The following is a 12,668-nucleotide window of genomic DNA, read 5'->3' as shown; positions in this document are numbered from 1 at the left end:
CAAGAAGAAGAAGTAAGAGGCATCCAAATTGGAAAAGAAGAAGTAAAACTGTCCTTATTTGCAGACGAAATGATATTATACATACAAAACCCTAGAGACTCCATCAAAAAGCTACTAGACTTAATACATGAATTTGGCAATGTAGCAGGATACAAAATTAACCCCAAGAAATCTGAGGCATTTCTATACACCAATAGTGAACTTTCAGAAAGAGAGATTATAAAAACAATCCCGTTTACCATCGCACCAAAAAAATTAAGCTACCTAGGAATAAACTTAACTAAAGAGGTAAAAGACCTCTACTCAGAAAACTACAGGACGTTGAAAAAAGAGATAGAGGAAGACATAAACAGATGGAAGAACATACCGTGTTCATGGATTGGTAGGATCAACATCATTAAAATGTCCATACTACCCAAAGCAACCTATAAATTCAATGCACTTCCCATTAAAATACCAACGGCATACTTCATAGATCTAGAACGAACTTTCCAAAAATTCATCTGGTGTGATGCCTTTTAAAACATGTTTATTGACATGTTGGGCAATTTATTTTCAATAAAAGGGGTATCTTAAATCTATCATGTATAATTGCAATTCCTTTTGTGCTCTTGTGTATTTTCCAAACTTTACACAATGAATATATATATTCTTTTTGTAACCACACACAGACACACACAAAATATACACAGTAAATAATTTTTAAAGAACTCAGAAAATTGTAGTCTAGTGAAATTTTAATTCTAATCATTCTAAATTATTTTATTTATTTAAAATATTTCTCTAAAAATAATTTCAGGCATTTCTAATCTATATAAGTGACCCAATTATTCCATTTGATAATTTTAAAAAATATATTAAAAGGCAAATACTATTTGCATAGGTGTTAATAAGTTATTAGCACTTTATCCATAACACATATTTCATAACAACTGGTTTACAAGTTAGAAAATGTAACAACTGAACTAATTACATGGTGAGAAAACTAATGTATGTTGAGTACAGATGTATACACATCATTAGTAGTGCTTTCTATATGAGAAAGTTGGGGATTGACAAATTTAGATAACTTACCTGAGGTTTGTTATTCTAAAATATTCTATAATTATGCCATTTATTTCTGTGGACTGGTGTCTTATTTTTCCCCCATAAGTGGTTATCTGGATATTCAACCAGAATTAACTATATAAAAGTGTTACAACCATTTAATGCCTTAGTTTCCTATCAATAAAATGGGAAATTAAGATAAAATGGGAAACTAAAACACCTGTGTCTTTTCTTTTTTCTTGGCTCTCATAATTGATATGAAAAAGGATCACTGTTAACAAAACATAAGAAAATCAAAAGGTTCTCTAGAATAACAATTAAGCATAATTTACCAGAAAGAATTGTTCCCAGGCTAGGGTGCACCATGGCTTGGGCCCTGTCCAACACAGGGAAGCCAGCTGACCTACCTTGAGGATAAAAGAGCCCTATCCTGCATTTTATTGATGTACTCTCTAGGGCTCAGTGGTTTCACTGTTCTCCCAGCTTCAGTTATTATTAATGCTTAGTTTTAATGGATGAAGATAGCATTTTGGTGTGGGTGGCTTGCTTCTTCTTTTTGTTGTTGTTAAATGTAGCAACAAGCAATCAAATCAAAGGGAGAAGAATACAAAGAATATGGGTCATGAATCAACAAAAAGGTCGGGACTCTAGTATTTAGTGCAATTTCTGGGGAGCTATTGACTACACCATGATTGGCAGATTTAACAGTACCTTCTGCTCTTTTTTTGCCAGCAACTATGCAATTATTCCAGGTGTTGTAGTGGAATGACTCTAGCAAATTTTATAGGATTAATCAGCATGTAAATGTTGGCAGGCTTCAGACTCAGATCCACACTTCAGGTGCAGCACTTAGAACAGATGAAATAAAACACTTCTTTATTTATTTTTCAGAGGAATTTATAAATTGGCCATAACTTTAACCTAAGAAAGAGTTCATTTCATGACATTTATCCCAAACAATCTCTCTTTAGTGAACCAAAAATCACCCATGAGTTAAGAGGTGAAAATTATCCAAAAATTTAGACTGAGCATGAATGTCATAATTCTGCATTTCCTCTTTGACATCTGGGAAAATAATATAAACATTACTTCTGTTGATTATCACTTAATAATATGTCATAAATAGTGAGTTAAAAAGACAAATATGTCTCCATTACCTCCATCTGTCAAGTATTTCTTTATTGGTGTTAGAGAGAGGCTCGAGAGGGATTTGAACACAGTGTGAAGCTTATTGTGTGACTGTATAACTATTTGGCATAAACTCTTCTACTCCTGAACTTCCAATGGCTCCTAATTGCCTGCATCAGTGGTTTGCAAATATTTGTTCTTGCCAAAAGCAATTGAAGAATTCCATTAGTAACAGTGGCTCACGATAGCAGGACCACTCAGTGCAGTCAGTGATGAGGCATTGAGAGGGCAAAGAAGTTCTAAGAAGCTCTCCTCGAAGGTTTTCTGCCCCCTCCCACCTTCAACCCAAATAACTCTTCTAGCAAATCAATTCGAGAAACATTTATTTTGTGTATGTGCCCTATGAAATGTGCTAGGGAATAATAAGAGTTTCTACTTTGAAGGACACATTTGCAGTTGAAGGTAGAAGTAAGCTTAGATATCCTTGAATTCCTTTATTCTGTGGAAACAAGGAGCCCAATAAGTTTTTGGTTTTTTTTAAGAAAAGACAAACAAATGTAATCTGAACTGAATTTGAGGCTATAGTTTTTGGGTTTTTTTTTGTTATTATACTGCCAGTACAATAAGAAAAAGAGCATCTCCTCTCATACAGTACAATGTCACAAATGTGTTCCAACATAAATTAATTTTTTAATTGAATTCATCTGTGAGATGGAAACAAGAAGCTTAAATACTAAGGTCAACAGATAAAGGAATAATGAACCAAGTAAATAGAAATAATAGAAGAGACATTAAAAATGTATCAAGCTATGGATCTTGGTCTCCTATTTTTAACTCAAAATCTAGATCTGATTTATGAAAGAAACAATAGCAACATAGAAGGTATACTTGAGTCTGAAAATTGGACTCACAAAGACATGGTAATGCAAAAGGTGATGAATAGAGCATGAGCTAGAGTTTGGCAATGCAGTGGGAAAAAGGTGATGCTATGAGAGGAACTTTGTAACAGGACACAGTAAGCCTTACCAATTGTTTGGGTTATGCGGAGTGAGTGGCAGAGAAAACTTGGCTGGAGCGTCTTGGAAAGCACTGCTGTCATAACCAAGACAGAAAAAGTAAATTGTGTTTTTTACTTGCCTACAGAGTAAATACACTGATATAAGTTGGTTATTGGATTATTTTAAACAATGGCTTAAGAGGTGCTCTTAGATCTGTTGAAATGTGTTTGTAATTATGGTCATCTCATTCTAGGACTAATAACATATATGGACTTCATTATTACTTAATTCTCTTTGTGGATCTGGTTCTTTCAGATCATTTTGGGAGGCAAGGGTTATGCTTTTTACAGGAATAATTCACTGAGCCAGAGCTCAGCTTTTTGACAGTCAATAATAATTTTTAAATGCCTAAAAGGCTTTTGGGCCATGGTAATAGATGCCAGGCACAGAAAAACAAAACACTAGAGCACAAAAGACCCACCATAGCCAACACAATATTGAAGGAGATAAAAACAAAGTCAAATGCCTGACACTACCCAACTTCAAGATTTATTATAAAGTTACAATAATCAAGGCAGTATGTTTGGCAAAAGAACAGACAAATAGATCAATTAAACAGAATAGAGATCCCAAAAATAGACCCACATTAATATAGTCAACTGATCTTTGACAAAGGAGCAACAGCAATACAATGGAGCAAACACAGTCTTTTTAACAAATGGTGCTAGAACAACTGAACATGCAAAAAAGAAAAAACGAATCTAGACACAAATGTTACACCTTTAACAAAAATTAAATCAAAATGGATCACAGACCTAAATGTAAAACACAAAAGTATGAAACTTCTCAAAGATAACATAGGGGAAATCCTAGATAATCTTTGGTATGTCAATAACTTTTTAGGTACAATGCTAACAATACAATCACTGAAAGAAAGAATCAATTAGTTGAACTTGACTAAAGTTAAAATTTCTGCTCTGCAAAAGACAGTCAAAATAATGAAAAGACAAGCCACCAACTGGGAGAAAATATTCACAAAAGACACAAATAATACTCTGGTTTCTCTTCAGATAACATAAATCTTTCGCCTTTCACAAAAGACACAAATGACAAAGGATTGTTATATAAAATATTAAAGAATTCTTAAAACTCAAACATAAAAATTAAAAAAAAAACAATTAAAAAATGGGCCAAAGACCTTAACAGACACCTCAACAAAGAAGATATACAAATAGCAAATAAGCATATGAAAAGATGCTCCATATCATATGTCATCAGGGAAATGCAAATTAAAATGAGATGGCACTACACACATAGTCCAATGGCCAAAATCCAGAACACTGACAATCTCAAATGCTGGCAATAGTGTGGAGCAACAGGAACTCTCATTCACTGCTAGTGAATGTAAAATGCAACAACAACCACTTTGGAAGATAGTTCGGTGTTTGTTTTACAAAACTAAACAGCTTCTTACCATATGATCCAGCAACCATGATCTGTTGTATTTACCCTAAAGGTTGAAAATTTATTTATTTCTACACACATACATACAGATGTTTATAGTAGTTTTAGTCATAATTTCAAAACTTGGAAGCAACCAAGATATCTTTCAGTAATTGAATCAATAAATAAATGGTGGCACATACAGACAAAGGAATATAATTCCACATTAATAAGAAATGAGTCCCTAGCTGGTTTGGCTCAGTGGATAGAGTGTCAGCCTTCAGACTGAAGGGTCTCAGTCAAGGGCATGTACGTTGGTTGCAGGATCAATCCCTGGCAACAGGGTCAGGGCACATGTAGGAGCAACCAATCAATGTCTCTCTCACATTGATATTTCTCTCTCTCCCCCTCCACTCTCTGTAAAAATCAATGGAAAAAAAATATCCTCAGGTAAGGATTAACAACAACAACAAAAATTCAGTGATTGTCAGGTGTTGGGAAGTAGAGTGATAATTAGACAGAGCACAGTGGATAGTTAGGGCAGTGAAAACACTGTGTATGATGCTACAATGGTGAATAATGTCATTATACATTTGTCCAAACCCATTGAATGCACAATGCCAAAAGTAAACCCTAATGTAAACTATGCACTTTGGGTGATTATGATGTGCCAATGTAGGTTCATTAGCTGCAACAAATGTACAGCTCTAGTAAGGTAAGTTGATAAGGGTGAAGGCTATGCATGGGTGAGTGCAGGAGTACATGGGAAATCTTTGTATTTTAAACGCTAAATTTGCTGTGAACTTAAAACTGCTCTATTTATTATTTATTTTTAACTTTTTTAAAAATTGATTTGAGAGAGAGAGAGAGAGAGAGAGAGAGAGAGAGAGAGAAGACAGGAGAGACATTGATTTACTGTTCCTCCCATTTATGCATTCATTGGTTACTTCTTCTATGTGCCCTGACAGGGACTGAACCACAACCTTGGACCATGAGGACGATGCTCCAAACAACTGAGCTACCCGACCAGGGATTAAAATCCTTTTTTTAAAAAAGTGCTAGAAGCTTCTGCATTTTATTCAGGATTAATTTCCTTTTCCAACTACCATGTGAGTTCATAGGACCAATTATGGAGAGAGGTTTATATCAGTTAGGGAAGATAATGTTAAACAGTTGAAAATCTCAATGTTCAAAAGAGCCGAAATGCATTGTTCACAGCACATGTCCATCATGGCTGACAGGGTGACTCTGCTTCTCATAGTCACTCAAGACTCAGCTGAGGAACATTTCACCTGGACACAGGCTTCCTGAGTCATCACAGTAGAGAAAACAGGTGGTGAACTGCATACAAACGTTTAAAACGTCCACCTGGGAGTGACACAAATCACTTCTGTTATGACATCCCTCTTATACATTTCTGCATCATGGAGTCATAACCACTCCCTACGGGGCCTTTCCTGACCCCCGAAGCCTGAGCTAGTTGCTCAGGGAGCTATTAGAGTGTCCTGTGCTTACTTCTATGTAGCACTGTCCACGCGGCTTTGTGATTGGCAGGTAAGGCTTGAGTCAAAGGTTTCTTTAGCCATCGTTGGCCAATTCCCAGAGTCCCCTCAGTCAGACAACACTTTAAAGGCTGTTTGGTAGCCTCCTGGCCCCAAGGACTATACCCCACCATTGTGGGCTGTATACTCTACTCTTGGAGACTGAACTAATGCTTGATATTTGGGCTAATTTTTGAACAATCCTTGCCACTGAAATGAACTAAAAATACATAACCATACTTGCTTACACATTGTAGGTCTTAAAATGAGCCTCAGCTGCTACAATATAAAGAGTTAAATCATTTAAATGATTCTAGTTAAAATAGCTAAACTATTTATACTCCTATTAGTTCTCTCATTGTGTTTGTTGTATGAGTTTTAGATATCTTGCTAAAGATGACAACATAGAACTTCAATGCTTCTTATTTCCCAGTGGCTCCTAACATACTACTACAGCATATATAGAAGGTGATTTAAAATTGTGGATTTTTAAAAAATTTAAATGTATTCTTGAAGGGCACTTTTTAAGATTTGTGTTTTGAATGTATCTTATATAGCATTTTAAAATGTCCTCAGAATAATGAAACTGTTATACACCCCCTATAGGCTACACTAAAGGTACTGGCTCTATACTTGAAGGAAGAGAGATGAAGGTTCACTTAAAAGGCGCGTATGTTGCTGTATCCGGCTGGTCCACGCTTGGCAGCAAATCAGGATCTGACTATGCTTGAAAGACACATTGAAATTCCAGAAGACAGCAGAAATATTTCCAAAGCCTTTTTAGTTTCAATAGAAATCACCCATTTCTTCTTCTTGGGGGGTTTCTACCTTTGGACTGCAAAGCCCTACTTAATTCTCAGAGAGTAACTCCCAGTTAATTGGTTAACTAACTATAGCCCAGAGGTAACGCCACGCATAACAAACATAAAAAACAAAGGTTGTACATGGCATAGAGTCAGAAGAGTAGTGTTTTGTTAACCTTTTACCAGAAATAATATTCCTTAATGTGCACTTTTTGTGATCTCTCACGTCTGATGGTCACTGTGACATAGCTGATTGTGTCCGTTTGCACCTTGGGAGAGGAAGGTGAGAAGTGGTCAGGGCTATGAAGCTTACCTTTTCCTTCCAGTTCTTTACTCCCCTCTACCTCTTCCCAAATCAGCTAAATTTTCCAAAAGGATAAAAAGACTATTTATGCCCTAACTGGTTTGGCTCAGTGGATAGAGCCTGAGGACTAAAGGGTGCCAGGTTCGATTCTGATCAAGGGCATGTACCTTGGTTGTGGGCACATCCCCAGTAGTGGGTGTGCAGGAGGCAGCTGATTGATATTTCTCTCTCATCGATGTTTCTAACTCTCTATCCCTCTTCCTTCCTCTCTGTGAACAAATCAATAAAATATATTTTTTAAAAGACTATTTATTTAGAAAGTGCCTTTCTTTTCTCTCCTTTCCGGGGCTAAGACAACATCATCAGTGTTCCAGCAGAAGCCTGGCATCTAGGCTTTTAGCCATTATCCAAAATATATTCCCCTTCCTTCGCCAAATGGAAGTATGACCCCCTTTCAGGTTCTACAAATGCTACTTCAAAAAGGCTTTTCATCACCACAGCCATGACCGAGCTGGAAAATGCTCCTCTCGATCATCCAGCATAAAGTTGCCAGCACATCCCAGAGGGACCCTTCAGCTTTCCTGTAGACTTTCCCCCATGGCAGTCCAGTTTCATACATGTTTCTTCACAGACCTCAACAAAACCCCGTATTTCACTTCTCTAAACTGGGGGGAAGATAATATCCACAAAAAGCAACCAAAGTGGTCTGGCTACAGACAGAGGCCATGACCCTCTGAGCAAGCAGCCATCCAGCTGGAAGTTGTAACCACCTGACTCAAAGCAACACGAGTTATTTCTTCTTCCTGGTGTTACTGACTGTGGGATGAGACAGTCATCCCACAATGCACCTCTTCTCTGTTCTCAGTAGTCAATCTACCTAGTCAGTGTAAAAATCCAACCTGCAGTCTTATTTGATCAGCTGCTCAAGGGCAGAGATCATGCCTTTTATTTCTTCTTATTCCCCAGTGGCCTCTAACATACTACTGCATATACAGGAGGTGATTTAGAATTATGATCTTTTTAAAAATTATTGATTTTAGGTAGAGGAAAGGAAGGAGAGAGAGAGAGAGAGAGAAAGAGAGAGAGAGAGAGAGAGAGAGAGAGAGAGAGAGAGAGAGAGAAATGTCAATGTGAGAGAGAAGCATTCATTCATTGCCTCCCATAGACACTCCAACTGGGTATTAAATCTGAAACTTGGGTATGTGCCTCGACCAGAAATCGAACCCACCACCGTCTGGTGTTTGAGACGACTCTCCAACCAACTGAGCCACACTGGCCAGGGCTAGAATTGTTTTTTAAATATGCAAAGGGGAAGAGAGAGATGGAGGGGGGATAAAGTGAGATATTTCTATCATAGGCTCTTTAAATATATACATATTACATATAAAAGTATATATAAATATATATGTTAATATATAGTAAAGTATAATAAATATATATTAAATATTAAAGTTTTTAAATATAAACTTTGGACTATTTTACCCTAAAAATGAACTCTCACCAATATTTAACCAGACCCTTTCTTTCTAGCAATATTGTATAATAGTTTCTGTAAACAGTAGCCTACATTTGAAAAACAAATTGATTATTTTGAAAGAAATTAGAATGACAACTCTGCCAAGAAAACCTAAACCAGATTTGAGACTGAATTATATATTTATTTTACACACTGCTACATCCTCCTTATATCCTGGGCCTTCACACATCTTCTAGGATTTTATAATACTTTTGGCAATATCAGTGCATATGATATTTCTTACCACCCATAACCTGTACATCAGGAGATAATTCTGGAAATCTTTCCTGCAAAATTCTTTAAGCAAAAAATAGCATTCCTTCTGTGGAATCACAGAAGCTTAATAAATGTTGCAGTTGAAAAGGGCACCATAATCATATAGGCTTGGGAAACTTGGTTTACATAAAATTAAACAAGTTACTTTATTGAAGAACTTCCTTGAACTTTTAATATGTTAAAGTGCAGTGTGAGTCACCAAGCGGAGGATATGAAATACAGGATTTCCCAACATCTCACAGCACTGGTCAAGGAGCACCTCTGAGGGCCAGGAAATGTGCCTAAGGGGCTGAGAGTCTCTCTGCCCAGGGAGAGCCAAGGCAGTCAGAGTCCGAATTTGTTGCCGACCCAAATACTGCAAAAATGTTATCTGCATGGGGGAATTCTCCATTCTCTCTGAATAACATGATTGTTTTAACCTTGTAAAGGAGAATGAATGACCACCTCTAATTACATGAATAACATATAGGTTCAGATACTAAAAAAATTTTGGTGAATAGAGCAATTCTCTCTTCCTTACTATCTGCTTCACCCACCTGTTCTTTCATTCTATTCAAATCAAAGATGAAGGGAAGAATAAGCCAGGCAAATGTGCCTTGGATAGTCCTGACAAAGATATAAATATGGGCAGGTATAGAGGCTGGTTCATTTGAAGTTCATGGCAGAGGTTCATGGGCCCAAAGAGTTCACATTTTGTGTGAGTATTGCAAATTTTGCATCTTTAAAGTTCTATCTTCTTTACATTTTTACTCTTATTTTTACCAAAGCAAATTAGATTTTTTAACTACCACACAGAGCAAGTTATAAGATGAACCTTTCATCTACCCTTCAATAAGACTATAGTTCTAATGAGTTTCAATATTTTAAAGAATTTTTTAAAAATAGGATAAAAGAAACTCCCTTTAAAAAAAACAAACACATATTTTTTATTGATGTCAGAGAGGAAGGAGAAGGGAGAGAGAAAGATAGCAACATCAATGATAGAATCATTGATCAGCTACCTCCTGTACGCCCCTTACTTGGGATCGATCCCTCAACCTGGCATGTGCCCTTGACCGGGATTGATCCCGGGACCGATCCCGGGACCCTTCAGTCCATAGGCCGGGACTCTATCCACTAAGCCAAACCAGCGAGGGCAAGTCCCTCCCTTTGGATGTAATCTAAGAGAGATGTGAAATACACTTTTTGTGAGTACTGCTAAGGATTTTCCATCAAACCAGTAAAAATATTTATGACAATAACCTTAGAGGCATATTCTTTAAACTTCCAAGCAATAATATCTTGGGATGATGCAGCAAAAGCCTGTTGGAAACAAAAGTTTAGATTCAAGGTAGCATGTGGATACCTGTTTTTCTCAGCAAAGTAATTCAGCCATTGTAATTATTTTTAACAGAATTAGGCTTCACACTGTGGGATAATGAGCTGGAAAATGTATTTGTTTTAAATAGAGGCATTTTCACACTACAAGAACACACAAACATCAACGAAACCCAAATGCATCCATCCAGCGTGCCTGGTAAAAGAGCCAATGTGATGTTATTTCCAACTGTGTAGAAATAATTTGCTACAAATTTCAGGCTACAATGCAAACAGGTGCTTCTTGAAAGAAACCCCATGAGCATGGAATTGCCAAGGGCTGGGACAGCTGGGAAACATGAAGAGGTTCTCTTTTCAATGGAACCCAAGCCCCTGGCATCCATTTGGGTTCTGACTCCAAGCCTTACTTTTAGGTTGGTCACCCATGATCACAGAACCAGCTGCCCCTTAAAATTCCCCTTCAGATGTCACCAAAGTTGTGGATTTGTACTAGTAGCACTAAGAAATCGCATGATACCCTGAGAATGTGTGGGAACGGGATTCCCAAACAAGCCCCAGGCGGGCACGTAAGCCATAAGTGACGTCACATGCAGCCATCTTTACCCTAAACTCCAAAAACTTCACCCTTTAAGTCAAATAAAGAGACCAAGACAAAACCAAGGGAGGGAAAGGTGCAATGAACAGCTAGAAAAATACAGACTGAACAGTTGCAAAGAGAAGGGAAAGGAAGCAAGTGAAATCATAACACTAGATCAGTGAGTTCAATTATGTAGCAGAGACAAAAATAATGCAGTTCAGAGGAAGGAATTACAAATTATGTTAGGCTTTGAAAGGAAATTTTCAGTGGTGCAAAAGTAATCTAAGCATATAGGTTGGTATTATGTACCATGCATCCCAGTCCTATGTTTAATGAATCCCACTCGGTGTTGATGACTCTTGCTTGGATCTTAATGCACTTCCAGGACTCAATCACAGCTCCGCCTAGAGTTTCTTGTTAGATCTAATTGTGTTGTCAATAAGTTTGATGATTTCAAACCTTCTTTCTTACAGATTTGGTTTTAAGATCCTGTCCTAACAATTCCACCAAGCAATTCTAGAACAGCAGCTGGGTGTCCTACAGTTCAACTCGATTCTGATGCTACTTGAAGACAATGTCATATCCACAGGTTAAAGACTCAGTCCCATAAAACTGCCTCCACCCCCACCTTCAGATGCCGATCACAAGTCCAAGTTGTCACCTGTATCATAGATCAGGATTCCAATGACCCCCTCCTTGGGTCGGATTAATCTGTAGAATGGCTCACAGAACTCAGAGAAACATTTTCCTTACTAAATTACTGGTTTATCATAAAAGGCTATAACTCAAAAATAGCCAGATTGAAGACGGGACAAGGTATGTGAGAAGGGTCATTGAGCTTCCCTGCCCTCTCCAGGGTGTCACTCTCGCCACACCGCCACATGTCCACCAACCTGAAAACTCTCAAAACCCGTCTTCTTTGGGGGTTTTGTGGAGGTTTCATTACCTAGGCACAATTGATTATATCATCGGCCATTGTTGATGGAACTCAATCTCCAGCCCCTTTCTCCTCCCTTAAAATTTAAAAGCCTCTAATCACATGATGGATTTCTCTGGTAACTAGTGCCCAATCTTTAGGTAACTTAGAGGCATTCCACCTTAACTAACAACAAAAAACACTTTTATCACTCTCATTTTTTTTTGGCAGTTCTGCACCTTTTAAATATATATATTTATTGATCCCATAGCCCGGGCCTGTGCCCTTGACCAGAATCGAACCTGGGACCCTTCAGTCCACAGGCTGATGCTCTATCCACTGAGCCAATCAGCTAGGGCTCACTCTCATTACTTTTAAATTCCAAGCAGCTCTGTGCCAAGCATGATGAAAATCCAAATATATATTTCTTATTTTAAATCACAATATAGTAGGTTTCCTTCTCCTAGTCCTCTCTAAAACACTCCTTTGTCACCAAAAATGGGTACCTCAACAGAGGAGTCTACCCTGCAGTTTAAATGGAATTTACCGGTACAAATAGAACTTCTCTAGAATGTACTGTCAGCTGATGGTCATTGGCACCAGCTCAACGTCAACAGAAATTCCCAATTTGGGGTGTGGCGAGGAAGGAAACCTTATTCCGTGCAAAACAGCTTAATTGTGATACATCATGGCTGGAAAACAGCATGGCTATGAGACACCTCTGGGGCTGGCTAAACAGCTCTGCTCTGCTCCTTGCCAGTCTGCTCTGCGCTGGTGCTTTGGTCTGCCCAGTTTGTGCCAG

The sequence above is a fragment of the Myotis davidii genome, unplaced genomic scaffold, assembly GCF_000327345.1.
Source record: "Myotis davidii unplaced genomic scaffold, ASM32734v1 scaffold21, whole genome shotgun sequence".
In the NCBI taxonomy this organism is placed as follows: domain Eukaryota; kingdom Metazoa; phylum Chordata; class Mammalia; order Chiroptera; family Vespertilionidae; genus Myotis; species Myotis davidii.
The sequence above is the reverse complement of the archived record's forward strand: the minus strand, read 5'-3'. Positions refer to the sequence as shown.